At 47.9% G+C, this 13572-nt stretch overlaps 26 non-coding genes across 26 annotated transcripts; all 26 read left to right on the forward strand.

The window, feature by feature from the left end:
- The first annotated feature begins 407 nt into the window (after positions 1 to 407).
- Positions 408 to 489, forward strand: Trnas-aga (transfer RNA serine (anticodon AGA)). The gene has a single exon. It is a non-coding gene; the product is annotated as a tRNA-Ser (tRNA).
- A 433-nt stretch (positions 490 to 922) lies between these two features.
- On the forward strand, positions 923 to 1004 carry Trnas-aga (transfer RNA serine (anticodon AGA)). Its single transcript has one exon. It is a non-coding gene; the product is annotated as a tRNA-Ser (tRNA).
- A 433-nt stretch (positions 1005 to 1437) lies between these two features.
- Positions 1438 to 1519, forward strand: Trnas-aga (transfer RNA serine (anticodon AGA)). The gene has a single exon. It is a non-coding gene; the product is annotated as a tRNA-Ser (tRNA).
- Positions 1520 to 1952: 433 nt separating this feature from the next.
- Trnas-aga (transfer RNA serine (anticodon AGA)) lies at positions 1953 to 2034 on the forward strand. Its single transcript has one exon. It is a non-coding gene; the product is annotated as a tRNA-Ser (tRNA).
- A 433-nt stretch (positions 2035 to 2467) lies between these two features.
- On the forward strand, positions 2468 to 2549 carry Trnas-aga (transfer RNA serine (anticodon AGA)). The gene has a single exon. It is a non-coding gene; the product is annotated as a tRNA-Ser (tRNA).
- A 433-nt stretch (positions 2550 to 2982) lies between these two features.
- Trnas-aga (transfer RNA serine (anticodon AGA)) lies at positions 2983 to 3064 on the forward strand. The gene has a single exon. It is a non-coding gene; the product is annotated as a tRNA-Ser (tRNA).
- A 433-nt stretch (positions 3065 to 3497) lies between these two features.
- Positions 3498 to 3579, forward strand: Trnas-aga (transfer RNA serine (anticodon AGA)). The gene has a single exon. It is a non-coding gene; the product is annotated as a tRNA-Ser (tRNA).
- A 433-nt stretch (positions 3580 to 4012) lies between these two features.
- On the forward strand, positions 4013 to 4094 carry Trnas-aga (transfer RNA serine (anticodon AGA)). Its single transcript has one exon. It is a non-coding gene; the product is annotated as a tRNA-Ser (tRNA).
- Positions 4095 to 4527: 433 nt separating this feature from the next.
- Positions 4528 to 4609, forward strand: Trnas-aga (transfer RNA serine (anticodon AGA)). The gene has a single exon. It is a non-coding gene; the product is annotated as a tRNA-Ser (tRNA).
- A 433-nt stretch (positions 4610 to 5042) lies between these two features.
- Positions 5043 to 5124, forward strand: Trnas-aga (transfer RNA serine (anticodon AGA)). Its single transcript has one exon. It is a non-coding gene; the product is annotated as a tRNA-Ser (tRNA).
- Positions 5125 to 5557: 433 nt separating this feature from the next.
- On the forward strand, positions 5558 to 5639 carry Trnas-aga (transfer RNA serine (anticodon AGA)). Its single transcript has one exon. It is a non-coding gene; the product is annotated as a tRNA-Ser (tRNA).
- Positions 5640 to 6072: 433 nt separating this feature from the next.
- Trnas-aga (transfer RNA serine (anticodon AGA)) lies at positions 6073 to 6154 on the forward strand. Its single transcript has one exon. It is a non-coding gene; the product is annotated as a tRNA-Ser (tRNA).
- A 433-nt stretch (positions 6155 to 6587) lies between these two features.
- Positions 6588 to 6669, forward strand: Trnas-aga (transfer RNA serine (anticodon AGA)). The gene has a single exon. It is a non-coding gene; the product is annotated as a tRNA-Ser (tRNA).
- Positions 6670 to 7102: 433 nt separating this feature from the next.
- Positions 7103 to 7184, forward strand: Trnas-aga (transfer RNA serine (anticodon AGA)). Its single transcript has one exon. It is a non-coding gene; the product is annotated as a tRNA-Ser (tRNA).
- Positions 7185 to 7617: 433 nt separating this feature from the next.
- Trnas-aga (transfer RNA serine (anticodon AGA)) lies at positions 7618 to 7699 on the forward strand. Its single transcript has one exon. It is a non-coding gene; the product is annotated as a tRNA-Ser (tRNA).
- Positions 7700 to 8132: 433 nt separating this feature from the next.
- On the forward strand, positions 8133 to 8214 carry Trnas-aga (transfer RNA serine (anticodon AGA)). Its single transcript has one exon. It is a non-coding gene; the product is annotated as a tRNA-Ser (tRNA).
- A 433-nt stretch (positions 8215 to 8647) lies between these two features.
- On the forward strand, positions 8648 to 8729 carry Trnas-aga (transfer RNA serine (anticodon AGA)). The gene has a single exon. It is a non-coding gene; the product is annotated as a tRNA-Ser (tRNA).
- A 433-nt stretch (positions 8730 to 9162) lies between these two features.
- Positions 9163 to 9244, forward strand: Trnas-aga (transfer RNA serine (anticodon AGA)). The gene has a single exon. It is a non-coding gene; the product is annotated as a tRNA-Ser (tRNA).
- Positions 9245 to 9677: 433 nt separating this feature from the next.
- On the forward strand, positions 9678 to 9759 carry Trnas-aga (transfer RNA serine (anticodon AGA)). Its single transcript has one exon. It is a non-coding gene; the product is annotated as a tRNA-Ser (tRNA).
- Positions 9760 to 10192: 433 nt separating this feature from the next.
- Positions 10193 to 10274, forward strand: Trnas-aga (transfer RNA serine (anticodon AGA)). The gene has a single exon. It is a non-coding gene; the product is annotated as a tRNA-Ser (tRNA).
- A 433-nt stretch (positions 10275 to 10707) lies between these two features.
- On the forward strand, positions 10708 to 10789 carry Trnas-aga (transfer RNA serine (anticodon AGA)). The gene has a single exon. It is a non-coding gene; the product is annotated as a tRNA-Ser (tRNA).
- A 433-nt stretch (positions 10790 to 11222) lies between these two features.
- Trnas-aga (transfer RNA serine (anticodon AGA)) lies at positions 11223 to 11304 on the forward strand. The gene has a single exon. It is a non-coding gene; the product is annotated as a tRNA-Ser (tRNA).
- Positions 11305 to 11737: 433 nt separating this feature from the next.
- On the forward strand, positions 11738 to 11819 carry Trnas-aga (transfer RNA serine (anticodon AGA)). The gene has a single exon. It is a non-coding gene; the product is annotated as a tRNA-Ser (tRNA).
- A 433-nt stretch (positions 11820 to 12252) lies between these two features.
- Trnas-aga (transfer RNA serine (anticodon AGA)) lies at positions 12253 to 12334 on the forward strand. Its single transcript has one exon. It is a non-coding gene; the product is annotated as a tRNA-Ser (tRNA).
- Positions 12335 to 12767: 433 nt separating this feature from the next.
- Trnas-aga (transfer RNA serine (anticodon AGA)) lies at positions 12768 to 12849 on the forward strand. The gene has a single exon. It is a non-coding gene; the product is annotated as a tRNA-Ser (tRNA).
- A 433-nt stretch (positions 12850 to 13282) lies between these two features.
- Positions 13283 to 13364, forward strand: Trnas-aga (transfer RNA serine (anticodon AGA)). The gene has a single exon. It is a non-coding gene; the product is annotated as a tRNA-Ser (tRNA).
- Positions 13365 to 13572: the final 208 nt, after the last annotated feature.

Below are 13572 nucleotides of genomic sequence, written 5' to 3' on the forward strand. Positions count from 1 at the left end.
CATCTTTCCTTCGTTTTTTGCGCCTGAAGAGTACCCAAGCTGTACACAGTTGTGGCACACATCAGCTGCCACGAGAATGGCATGCCAACAGACTCGTCTTCCACGGGTAACTCGAACACAGTGCAGGTGGCTGGTCTCGGGTGCATGCATGCATGCAAAGTATATTCCACTGGTCACAAGATTATTTACTGCAAGAGACAGGTGTAGGCCAGAATACATACAGGGTGGTTAGAATACAGCCATTGTCTTGAAGATGAGCCAGTTTGTCTTGCTTTGTACAAGTGGGAGAGTAGAGGTTGGAGTTTGTATGTGTTAAGGAATGTTACTTGGGCCTGACATATTTTGGAGCGTGTGGAGAAGTTAGTTTGCATAGACCAGAGGCATGTTTCCCACATCTGACAGCAACGGTCGTCGTGGCCGAGTGGTTAAGGCGATAGACTAGAAATCTATTGGGATCTTCCCGCGCAGGTTCGAATCCTGCCGACGACGCATTCTTTTTCACAACTGTTTTGTGACATCTTTCCTTCGTTTTTTGCGCCTGAAGAGTACCCAAGCTGTACACAGTTGTGGCACACATCAGCTGCCACGAGAATGGCATGCCAACAGACTCGTCTTCCACGGGTAACTCGAACACAGTGCAGGTGGCTGGTCTCGGGTGCATGCATGCATGCAAAGTATATTCCACTGGGCACAAGATTATTTACTGCAAGAGACAGGTGTAGGCCAGAATACATACAGGGTGGTTAGAATACAGCCATTGTCTTGAAGATGAGCCAGTTTGTCTTGCTTTGTACAAGTGGGAGAGTAGAGGTTGGAGTTTGTATGTGTTAAGGAATGTTACTTGGGCCTGACATATTTTGGAGCGTGTGGAGAAGTTAGTTTGCATAGACCAGAGGCATGTTTCCCACATCTGACAGCAACGGTCGTCGTGGCCGAGTGGTTAAGGCGATAGACTAGAAATCTATTGGGATCTTCCCGCGCAGGTTCGAATCCTGCCGACGACGCATTCTTTTTCACAACTGTTTTGTGACATCTTTCCTTCGTTTTTTGCGCCTGAAGAGTACCCAAGCTGTACACAGTTGTGGCACACATCAGCTGCCACGAGAATGGCATGCCAACAGACTCGTCTTCCACGGGTAACTCGAACACAGTGCAGGTGGCTGGTCTCGGGTGCATGCATGCATGCAAAGTATATTCCACTGGGCACAAGATTATTTACTGCAAGAGACAGGTGTAGGCCAGAATACATACAGGGTGGTTAGAATACAGCCATTGTCTTGAAGATGAGCCAGTTTGTCTTGCTTTGTACAAGTGGGAGAGTAGAGGTTGGAGTTTGTATGTGTTAAGGAATGTTACTTGGGCCTGACATATTTTGGAGCGTGTGGAGAAGTTAGTTTGCATAGACCAGAGGCATGTTTCCCACATCTGACAGCAACGGTCGTCGTGGCCGAGTGGTTAAGGCGATAGACTAGAAATCTATTGGGATCTTCCCGCGCAGGTTCGAATCCTGCCGACGACGCATTCTTTTTCACAACTGTTTTGTGACATCTTTCCTTCGTTTTTTGCGCCTGAAGAGTACCCAAGCTGTACACAGTTGTGGCACACATCAGCTGCCACGAGAATGGCATGCCAACAGACTCGTCTTCCACGGGTAACTCGAACACAGTGCAGGTGGCTGGTCTCGGGTGCATGCATGCATGCAAAGTATATTCCACTGGTCACAAGATTATTTACTGCAAGAGACAGGTGTAGGCCAGAATACATACAGGGTGGTTAGAATACAGCCATTGTCTTGAAGATGAGCCAGTTTGTCTTGCTTTGTACAAGTGGGAGAGTAGAGGTTGGAGTTTGTATGTGTTAAGGAATGTTACTTGGGCCTGACATATTTTGGAGCGTGTGGAGAAGTTAGTTTGCATAGACCAGAGGCATGTTTCCCACATCTGACAGCAACGGTCGTCGTGGCCGAGTGGTTAAGGCGATAGACTAGAAATCTATTGGGATCTTCCCGCGCAGGTTCGAATCCTGCCGACGACGCATTCTTTTTCACAACTGTTTTGTGACATCTTTCCTTCGTTTTTTGCGCCTGAAGAGTACCCAAGCTGTACACAGTTGTGGCACACATCAGCTGCCACGAGAATGGCATGCCAACAGACTCGTCTTCCACGGGTAACTCGAACACAGTGCAGGTGGCTGGTCTCGGGTGCATGCATGCATGCAAAGTATATTCCACTGGGCACAAGATTATTTACTGCAAGAGACAGGTGTAGGCCAGAATACATACAGGGTGGTTAGAATACAGCCATTGTCTTGAAGATGAGCCAGTTTGTCTTGCTTTGTACAAGTGGGAGAGTAGAGGTTGGAGTTTGTATGTGTTAAGGAATGTTACTTGGGCCTGACATATTTTGGAGCGTGTGGAGAAGTTAGTTTGCATAGACCAGAGGCATGTTTCCCACATCTGACAGCAACGGTCGTCGTGGCCGAGTGGTTAAGGCGATAGACTAGAAATCTATTGGGATCTTCCCGCGCAGGTTCGAATCCTGCCGACGACGCATTCTTTTTCACAACTGTTTTGTGACATCTTTCCTTCGTTTTTTGCGCCTGAAGAGTACCCAAGCTGTACACAGTTGTGGCACACATCAGCTGCCACGAGAATGGCATGCCAACAGACTCGTCTTCCACGGGTAACTCGAACACAGTGCAGGTGGCTGGTCTCGGGTGCATGCATGCATGCAAAGTATATTCCACTGGTCACAAGATTATTTACTGCAAGAGACAGGTGTAGGCCAGAATACATACAGGGTGGTTAGAATACAGCCATTGTCTTGAAGATGAGCCAGTTTGTCTTGCTTTGTACAAGTGGGAGAGTAGAGGTTGGAGTTTGTATGTGTTAAGGAATGTTACTTGGGCCTGACATATTTTGGAGCGTGTGGAGAAGTTAGTTTGCATAGACCAGAGGCATGTTTCCCACATCTGACAGCAACGGTCGTCGTGGCCGAGTGGTTAAGGCGATAGACTAGAAATCTATTGGGATCTTCCCGCGCAGGTTCGAATCCTGCCGACGACGCATTCTTTTTCACAACTGTTTTGTGACATCTTTCCTTCGTTTTTTGCGCCTGAAGAGTACCCAAGCTGTACACAGTTGTGGCACACATCAGCTGCCACGAGAATGGCATGCCAACAGACTCGTCTTCCACGGGTAACTCGAACACAGTGCAGGTGGCTGGTCTCGGGTGCATGCATGCATGCAAAGTATATTCCACTGGGCACAAGATTATTTACTGCAAGAGACAGGTGTAGGCCAGAATACATACAGGGTGGTTAGAATACAGCCATTGTCTTGAAGATGAGCCAGTTTGTCTTGCTTTGTACAAGTGGGAGAGTAGAGGTTGGAGTTTGTATGTGTTAAGGAATGTTACTTGGGCCTGACATATTTTGGAGCGTGTGGAGAAGTTAGTTTGCATAGACCAGAGGCATGTTTCCCACATCTGACAGCAACGGTCGTCGTGGCCGAGTGGTTAAGGCGATAGACTAGAAATCTATTGGGATCTTCCCGCGCAGGTTCGAATCCTGCCGACGACGCATTCTTTTTCACAACTGTTTTGTGACATCTTTCCTTCGTTTTTTGCGCCTGAAGAGTACCCAAGCTGTACACAGTTGTGGCACACATCAGCTGCCACGAGAATGGCATGCCAACAGACTCGTCTTCCACGGGTAACTCGAACACAGTGCAGGTGGCTGGTCTCGGGTGCATGCATGCATGCAAAGTATATTCCACTGGTCACAAGATTATTTACTGCAAGAGACAGGTGTAGGCCAGAATACATACAGGGTGGTTAGAATACAGCCATTGTCTTGAAGATGAGCCAGTTTGTCTTGCTTTGTACAAGTGGGAGAGTAGAGGTTGGAGTTTGTATGTGTTAAGGAATGTTACTTGGGCCTGACATATTTTGGAGCGTGTGGAGAAGTTAGTTTGCATAGACCAGAGGCATGTTTCCCACATCTGACAGCAACGGTCGTCGTGGCCGAGTGGTTAAGGCGATAGACTAGAAATCTATTGGGATCTTCCCGCGCAGGTTCGAATCCTGCCGACGACGCATTCTTTTTCACAACTGTTTTGTGACATCTTTCCTTCGTTTTTTGCGCCTGAAGAGTACCCAAGCTGTACACAGTTGTGGCACACATCAGCTGCCACGAGAATGGCATGCCAACAGACTCGTCTTCCACGGGTAACTCGAACACAGTGCAGGTGGCTGGTCTCGGGTGCATGCATGCATGCAAAGTATATTCCACTGGTCACAAGATTATTTACTGCAAGAGACAGGTGTAGGCCAGAATACATACAGGGTGGTTAGAATACAGCCATTGTCTTGAAGATGAGCCAGTTTGTCTTGCTTTGTACAAGTGGGAGAGTAGAGGTTGGAGTTTGTATGTGTTAAGGAATGTTACTTGGGCCTGACATATTTTGGAGCGTGTGGAGAAGTTAGTTTGCATAGACCAGAGGCATGTTTCCCACATCTGACAGCAACGGTCGTCGTGGCCGAGTGGTTAAGGCGATAGACTAGAAATCTATTGGGATCTTCCCGCGCAGGTTCGAATCCTGCCGACGACGCATTCTTTTTCACAACTGTTTTGTGACATCTTTCCTTCGTTTTTTGCGCCTGAAGAGTACCCAAGCTGTACACAGTTGTGGCACACATCAGCTGCCACGAGAATGGCATGCCAACAGACTCGTCTTCCACGGGTAACTCGAACACAGTGCAGGTGGCTGGTCTCGGGTGCATGCATGCATGCAAAGTATATTCCACTGGGCACAAGATTATTTACTGCAAGAGACAGGTGTAGGCCAGAATACATACAGGGTGGTTAGAATACAGCCATTGTCTTGAAGATGAGCCAGTTTGTCTTGCTTTGTACAAGTGGGAGAGTAGAGGTTGGAGTTTGTATGTGTTAAGGAATGTTACTTGGGCCTGACATATTTTGGAGCGTGTGGAGAAGTTAGTTTGCATAGACCAGAGGCATGTTTCCCACATCTGACAGCAACGGTCGTCGTGGCCGAGTGGTTAAGGCGATAGACTAGAAATCTATTGGGATCTTCCCGCGCAGGTTCGAATCCTGCCGACGACGCATTCTTTTTCACAACTGTTTTGTGACATCTTTCCTTCGTTTTTTGCGCCTGAAGAGTACCCAAGCTGTACACAGTTGTGGCACACATCAGCTGCCACGAGAATGGCATGCCAACAGACTCGTCTTCCACGGGTAACTCGAACACAGTGCAGGTGGCTGGTCTCGGGTGCATGCATGCATGCAAAGTATATTCCACTGGTCACAAGATTATTTACTGCAAGAGACAGGTGTAGGCCAGAATACATACAGGGTGGTTAGAATACAGCCATTGTCTTGAAGATGAGCCAGTTTGTCTTGCTTTGTACAAGTGGGAGAGTAGAGGTTGGAGTTTGTATGTGTTAAGGAATGTTACTTGGGCCTGACATATTTTGGAGCGTGTGGAGAAGTTAGTTTGCATAGACCAGAGGCATGTTTCCCACATCTGACAGCAACGGTCGTCGTGGCCGAGTGGTTAAGGCGATAGACTAGAAATCTATTGGGATCTTCCCGCGCAGGTTCGAATCCTGCCGACGACGCATTCTTTTTCACAACTGTTTTGTGACATCTTTCCTTCGTTTTTTGCGCCTGAAGAGTACCCAAGCTGTACACAGTTGTGGCACACATCAGCTGCCACGAGAATGGCATGCCAACAGACTCGTCTTCCACGGGTAACTCGAACACAGTGCAGGTGGCTGGTCTCGGGTGCATGCATGCATGCAAAGTATATTCCACTGGGCACAAGATTATTTACTGCAAGAGACAGGTGTAGGCCAGAATACATACAGGGTGGTTAGAATACAGCCATTGTCTTGAAGATGAGCCAGTTTGTCTTGCTTTGTACAAGTGGGAGAGTAGAGGTTGGAGTTTGTATGTGTTAAGGAATGTTACTTGGGCCTGACATATTTTGGAGCGTGTGGAGAAGTTAGTTTGCATAGACCAGAGGCATGTTTCCCACATCTGACAGCAACGGTCGTCGTGGCCGAGTGGTTAAGGCGATAGACTAGAAATCTATTGGGATCTTCCCGCGCAGGTTCGAATCCTGCCGACGACGCATTCTTTTTCACAACTGTTTTGTGACATCTTTCCTTCGTTTTTTGCGCCTGAAGAGTACCCAAGCTGTACACAGTTGTGGCACACATCAGCTGCCACGAGAATGGCATGCCAACAGACTCGTCTTCCACGGGTAACTCGAACACAGTGCAGGTGGCTGGTCTCGGGTGCATGCATGCATGCAAAGTATATTCCACTGGGCACAAGATTATTTACTGCAAGAGACAGGTGTAGGCCAGAATACATACAGGGTGGTTAGAATACAGCCATTGTCTTGAAGATGAGCCAGTTTGTCTTGCTTTGTACAAGTGGGAGAGTAGAGGTTGGAGTTTGTATGTGTTAAGGAATGTTACTTGGGCCTGACATATTTTGGAGCGTGTGGAGAAGTTAGTTTGCATAGACCAGAGGCATGTTTCCCACATCTGACAGCAACGGTCGTCGTGGCCGAGTGGTTAAGGCGATAGACTAGAAATCTATTGGGATCTTCCCGCGCAGGTTCGAATCCTGCCGACGACGCATTCTTTTTCACAACTGTTTTGTGACATCTTTCCTTCGTTTTTTGCGCCTGAAGAGTACCCAAGCTGTACACAGTTGTGGCACACATCAGCTGCCACGAGAATGGCATGCCAACAGACTCGTCTTCCACGGGTAACTCGAACACAGTGCAGGTGGCTGGTCTCGGGTGCATGCATGCATGCAAAGTATATTCCACTGGTCACAAGATTATTTACTGCAAGAGACAGGTGTAGGCCAGAATACATACAGGGTGGTTAGAATACAGCCATTGTCTTGAAGATGAGCCAGTTTGTCTTGCTTTGTACAAGTGGGAGAGTAGAGGTTGGAGTTTGTATGTGTTAAGGAATGTTACTTGGGCCTGACATATTTTGGAGCGTGTGGAGAAGTTAGTTTGCATAGACCAGAGGCATGTTTCCCACATCTGACAGCAACGGTCGTCGTGGCCGAGTGGTTAAGGCGATAGACTAGAAATCTATTGGGATCTTCCCGCGCAGGTTCGAATCCTGCCGACGACGCATTCTTTTTCACAACTGTTTTGTGACATCTTTCCTTCGTTTTTTGCGCCTGAAGAGTACCCAAGCTGTACACAGTTGTGGCACACATCAGCTGCCACGAGAATGGCATGCCAACAGACTCGTCTTCCACGGGTAACTCGAACACAGTGCAGGTGGCTGGTCTCGGGTGCATGCATGCATGCAAAGTATATTCCACTGGGCACAAGATTATTTACTGCAAGAGACAGGTGTAGGCCAGAATACATACAGGGTGGTTAGAATACAGCCATTGTCTTGAAGATGAGCCAGTTTGTCTTGCTTTGTACAAGTGGGAGAGTAGAGGTTGGAGTTTGTATGTGTTAAGGAATGTTACTTGGGCCTGACATATTTTGGAGCGTGTGGAGAAGTTAGTTTGCATAGACCAGAGGCATGTTTCCCACATCTGACAGCAACGGTCGTCGTGGCCGAGTGGTTAAGGCGATAGACTAGAAATCTATTGGGATCTTCCCGCGCAGGTTCGAATCCTGCCGACGACGCATTCTTTTTCACAACTGTTTTGTGACATCTTTCCTTCGTTTTTTGCGCCTGAAGAGTACCCAAGCTGTACACAGTTGTGGCACACATCAGCTGCCACGAGAATGGCATGCCAACAGACTCGTCTTCCACGGGTAACTCGAACACAGTGCAGGTGGCTGGTCTCGGGTGCATGCATGCATGCAAAGTATATTCCACTGGTCACAAGATTATTTACTGCAAGAGACAGGTGTAGGCCAGAATACATACAGGGTGGTTAGAATACAGCCATTGTCTTGAAGATGAGCCAGTTTGTCTTGCTTTGTACAAGTGGGAGAGTAGAGGTTGGAGTTTGTATGTGTTAAGGAATGTTACTTGGGCCTGACATATTTTGGAGCGTGTGGAGAAGTTAGTTTGCATAGACCAGAGGCATGTTTCCCACATCTGACAGCAACGGTCGTCGTGGCCGAGTGGTTAAGGCGATAGACTAGAAATCTATTGGGATCTTCCCGCGCAGGTTCGAATCCTGCCGACGACGCATTCTTTTTCACAACTGTTTTGTGACATCTTTCCTTCGTTTTTTGCGCCTGAAGAGTACCCAAGCTGTACACAGTTGTGGCACACATCAGCTGCCACGAGAATGGCATGCCAACAGACTCGTCTTCCACGGGTAACTCGAACACAGTGCAGGTGGCTGGTCTCGGGTGCATGCATGCATGCAAAGTATATTCCACTGGTCACAAGATTATTTACTGCAAGAGACAGGTGTAGGCCAGAATACATACAGGGTGGTTAGAATACAGCCATTGTCTTGAAGATGAGCCAGTTTGTCTTGCTTTGTACAAGTGGGAGAGTAGAGGTTGGAGTTTGTATGTGTTAAGGAATGTTACTTGGGCCTGACATATTTTGGAGCGTGTGGAGAAGTTAGTTTGCATAGACCAGAGGCATGTTTCCCACATCTGACAGCAACGGTCGTCGTGGCCGAGTGGTTAAGGCGATAGACTAGAAATCTATTGGGATCTTCCCGCGCAGGTTCGAATCCTGCCGACGACGCATTCTTTTTCACAACTGTTTTGTGACATCTTTCCTTCGTTTTTTGCGCCTGAAGAGTACCCAAGCTGTACACAGTTGTGGCACACATCAGCTGCCACGAGAATGGCATGCCAACAGACTCGTCTTCCACGGGTAACTCGAACACAGTGCAGGTGGCTGGTCTCGGGTGCATGCATGCATGCAAAGTATATTCCACTGGGCACAAGATTATTTACTGCAAGAGACAGGTGTAGGCCAGAATACATACAGGGTGGTTAGAATACAGCCATTGTCTTGAAGATGAGCCAGTTTGTCTTGCTTTGTACAAGTGGGAGAGTAGAGGTTGGAGTTTGTATGTGTTAAGGAATGTTACTTGGGCCTGACATATTTTGGAGCGTGTGGAGAAGTTAGTTTGCATAGACCAGAGGCATGTTTCCCACATCTGACAGCAACGGTCGTCGTGGCCGAGTGGTTAAGGCGATAGACTAGAAATCTATTGGGATCTTCCCGCGCAGGTTCGAATCCTGCCGACGACGCATTCTTTTTCACAACTGTTTTGTGACATCTTTCCTTCGTTTTTTGCGCCTGAAGAGTACCCAAGCTGTACACAGTTGTGGCACACATCAGCTGCCACGAGAATGGCATGCCAACAGACTCGTCTTCCACGGGTAACTCGAACACAGTGCAGGTGGCTGGTCTCGGGTGCATGCATGCATGCAAAGTATATTCCACTGGGCACAAGATTATTTACTGCAAGAGACAGGTGTAGGCCAGAATACATACAGGGTGGTTAGAATACAGCCATTGTCTTGAAGATGAGCCAGTTTGTCTTGCTTTGTACAAGTGGGAGAGTAGAGGTTGGAGTTTGTATGTGTTAAGGAATGTTACTTGGGCCTGACATATTTTGGAGCGTGTGGAGAAGTTAGTTTGCATAGACCAGAGGCATGTTTCCCACATCTGACAGCAACGGTCGTCGTGGCCGAGTGGTTAAGGCGATAGACTAGAAATCTATTGGGATCTTCCCGCGCAGGTTCGAATCCTGCCGACGACGCATTCTTTTTCACAACTGTTTTGTGACATCTTTCCTTCGTTTTTTGCGCCTGAAGAGTACCCAAGCTGTACACAGTTGTGGCACACATCAGCTGCCACGAGAATGGCATGCCAACAGACTCGTCTTCCACGGGTAACTCGAACACAGTGCAGGTGGCTGGTCTCGGGTGCATGCATGCATGCAAAGTATATTCCACTGGGCACAAGATTATTTACTGCAAGAGACAGGTGTAGGCCAGAATACATACAGGGTGGTTAGAATACAGCCATTGTCTTGAAGATGAGCCAGTTTGTCTTGCTTTGTACAAGTGGGAGAGTAGAGGTTGGAGTTTGTATGTGTTAAGGAATGTTACTTGGGCCTGACATATTTTGGAGCGTGTGGAGAAGTTAGTTTGCATAGACCAGAGGCATGTTTCCCACATCTGACAGCAACGGTCGTCGTGGCCGAGTGGTTAAGGCGATAGACTAGAAATCTATTGGGATCTTCCCGCGCAGGTTCGAATCCTGCCGACGACGCATTCTTTTTCACAACTGTTTTGTGACATCTTTCCTTCGTTTTTTGCGCCTGAAGAGTACCCAAGCTGTACACAGTTGTGGCACACATCAGCTGCCACGAGAATGGCATGCCAACAGACTCGTCTTCCACGGGTAACTCGAACACAGTGCAGGTGGCTGGTCTCGGGTGCATGCATGCATGCAAAGTATATTCCACTGGTCACAAGATTATTTACTGCAAGAGACAGGTGTAGGCCAGAATACATACAGGGTGGTTAGAATACAGCCATTGTCTTGAAGATGAGCCAGTTTGTCTTGCTTTGTACAAGTGGGAGAGTAGAGGTTGGAGTTTGTATGTGTTAAGGAATGTTACTTGGGCCTGACATATTTTGGAGCGTGTGGAGAAGTTAGTTTGCATAGACCAGAGGCATGTTTCCCACATCTGACAGCAACGGTCGTCGTGGCCGAGTGGTTAAGGCGATAGACTAGAAATCTATTGGGATCTTCCCGCGCAGGTTCGAATCCTGCCGACGACGCATTCTTTTTCACAACTGTTTTGTGACATCTTTCCTTCGTTTTTTGCGCCTGAAGAGTACCCAAGCTGTACACAGTTGTGGCACACATCAGCTGCCACGAGAATGGCATGCCAACAGACTCGTCTTCCACGGGTAACTCGAACACAGTGCAGGTGGCTGGTCTCGGGTGCATGCATGCATGCAAAGTATATTCCACTGGTCACAAGATTATTTACTGCAAGAGACAGGTGTAGGCCAGAATACATACAGGGTGGTTAGAATACAGCCATTGTCTTGAAGATGAGCCAGTTTGTCTTGCTTTGTACAAGTGGGAGAGTAGAGGTTGGAGTTTGTATGTGTTAAGGAATGTTACTTGGGCCTGACATATTTTGGAGCGTGTGGAGAAGTTAGTTTGCATAGACCAGAGGCATGTTTCCCACATCTGACAGCAACGGTCGTCGTGGCCGAGTGGTTAAGGCGATAGACTAGAAATCTATTGGGATCTTCCCGCGCAGGTTCGAATCCTGCCGACGACGCATTCTTTTTCACAACTGTTTTGTGACATCTTTCCTTCGTTTTTTGCGCCTGAAGAGTACCCAAGCTGTACACAGTTGTGGCACACATCAGCTGCCACGAGAATGGCATGCCAACAGACTCGTCTTCCACGGGTAACTCGAACACAGTGCAGGTGGCTGGTCTCGGGTGCATGCATGCATGCAAAGTATATTCCACTGGGCACAAGATTATTTACTGCAAGAGACAGGTGTAGGCCAGAATACATACAGGGTGGTTAGAATACAGCCATTGTCTTGAAGATGAGCCAGTTTGTCTTGCTTTGTACAAGTGGGAGAGTAGAGGTTGGAGTTTGTATGTGTTAAGGAATGTTACTTGGGCCTGACATATTTTGGAGCGTGTGGAGAAGTTAGTTTGCATAGACCAGAGGCATGTTTCCCACATCTGACAGCAACGGTCGTCGTGGCCGAGTGGTTAAGGCGATAGACTAGAAATCTATTGGGATCTTCCCGCGCAGGTTCGAATCCTGCCGACGACGCATTCTTTTTCACAACTGTTTTGTGACATCTTTCCTTCGTTTTTTGCGCCTGAAGAGTACCCAAGCTGTACACAGTTGTGGCACACATCAGCTGCCACGAGAATGGCATGCCAACAGACTCGTCTTCCACGGGTAACTCGAACACAGTGCAGGTGGCTGGTCTCGGGTGCATGCATGCATGCAAAGTATATTCCACTGGGCACAAGATTATTTACTGCAAGAGGCAGGTGTAGGCCAGAATACATACAGGGTGGTTAGAATACAGCCATTGTCTTGAAGATGAGCCAGTTTGTCTTGCTTTGTACAAGTGGGAGAGAAGAGGTTGGAGTTTGTATGTGTTAAGGAATGTTACTTGGGCCTGACATATTTTGGAGCGTGTGGAGAAGTTAGTTTGCATAGACCAGAGGCATGTTTCCCACATCTGACAGCAACGGTCGTCGTGGCCGAGTGGTTAAGGCGATAGACTAGAAATCTATTGGGATCTTCCCGCGCAGGTTCGAATCCTGCCGACGACGCATTCTTTTTCACAACTGTTTTGTGACATCTTTCCTTCGTTTTTTGCGCCTGAAGAGTACCCAAGCTGTACACAGTTGTGGCACACATCAGCTGCCACGAGAATGGCATGCCAACAGACTCGTCTTCCACGGGTAACTCGAACACAGTGCAGGTGGCTGATCTCGGGTGCATGCATGCATGCAAAGTATATTCCACTGGTCACAAGATTATTTACTGCAAGAGACAGGTGTAGGCCAGAATACATACAGGGTGGTTAGAATACAGCCATTGTCTTGAAGATGAGCCAGTTTGTCTTGCTTTGTACAAGTGGGAGAGTAGAGGTTGGAGTTTGTATGTGTTAAGGAATGTTACTTGGGCCTGGCATATTTTGGAGCGTGTGGAGAAGTTAGTTTGCATAGACCAGAGGCATGTTTCCCACATCTGACAGCAACGGTCGTCGTGGCCGAGTGGTTAAGGCGATAGACTAGAAATCTATTGGGATCTTCCCGCGCAGGTTCGAATCCTGCCGACGACGCATTCTTTTTCACAACTGTTTTGTGACATCTTTCCTTCGTTTTTTGCGCCTGAAGAGTACCCAAGCTGTACACAGTTGTGGCACACATCAGCTGCCACGAGAATGGCATGCCAACAGACTCGTCTTCCACGGGTAACTCGAACACAGTGCAGGTGGCTGGTCTCGGGTGCATGCATGCATGCAAAGTATATTCCACTGGGCACAAGATTATTTACTGCAAGAGACAGGTGTAGGCCAGAATACATACAGGGTGGTTAGAATACAGCCATTGTCTTGAAGATGAGCCAGTTTGTCTTACTTTGTACAAGTGGGAGAGTAGAGGTTGGAGTTTGTATGTGTTAAGGAATGTTACTTGGGCCTGACATATTTTGGAGCGTGTGGAGAAGTTAGTTTGCATAGACCAGAGGCATGTTTCCCACATCTGACAGCAACGGTCGTCGTGGCCGAGTGGTTAAGGCGATAGACTAGAAATCTATTGGGATCTTCCCGCGCAGGTTCGAATCCTGCCGACGACGCATTCTTTTTCACAACTGTTTTGTGACATCTTTCCTTCGTTTTTTGCGCCTGAAGAGTACCCAAGCTGTACACAGTTGTGGCACACATCAGCTGCCACGAGAATGACATGCCAACAGACTCGTCTTCCACGGGTAACTCGAACACAGTGCAGGTGGCTGGTCTCGGGTGCATGCATGCATGCAAAGTATATTCCACTGGGCACAAGAT

The sequence above is a fragment of the Haliotis asinina genome, chromosome 16 (assembly GCF_037392515.1).
Source record: "Haliotis asinina isolate JCU_RB_2024 chromosome 16, JCU_Hal_asi_v2, whole genome shotgun sequence".
NCBI classification, from domain to species: domain Eukaryota; kingdom Metazoa; phylum Mollusca; class Gastropoda; order Lepetellida; family Haliotidae; genus Haliotis; species Haliotis asinina.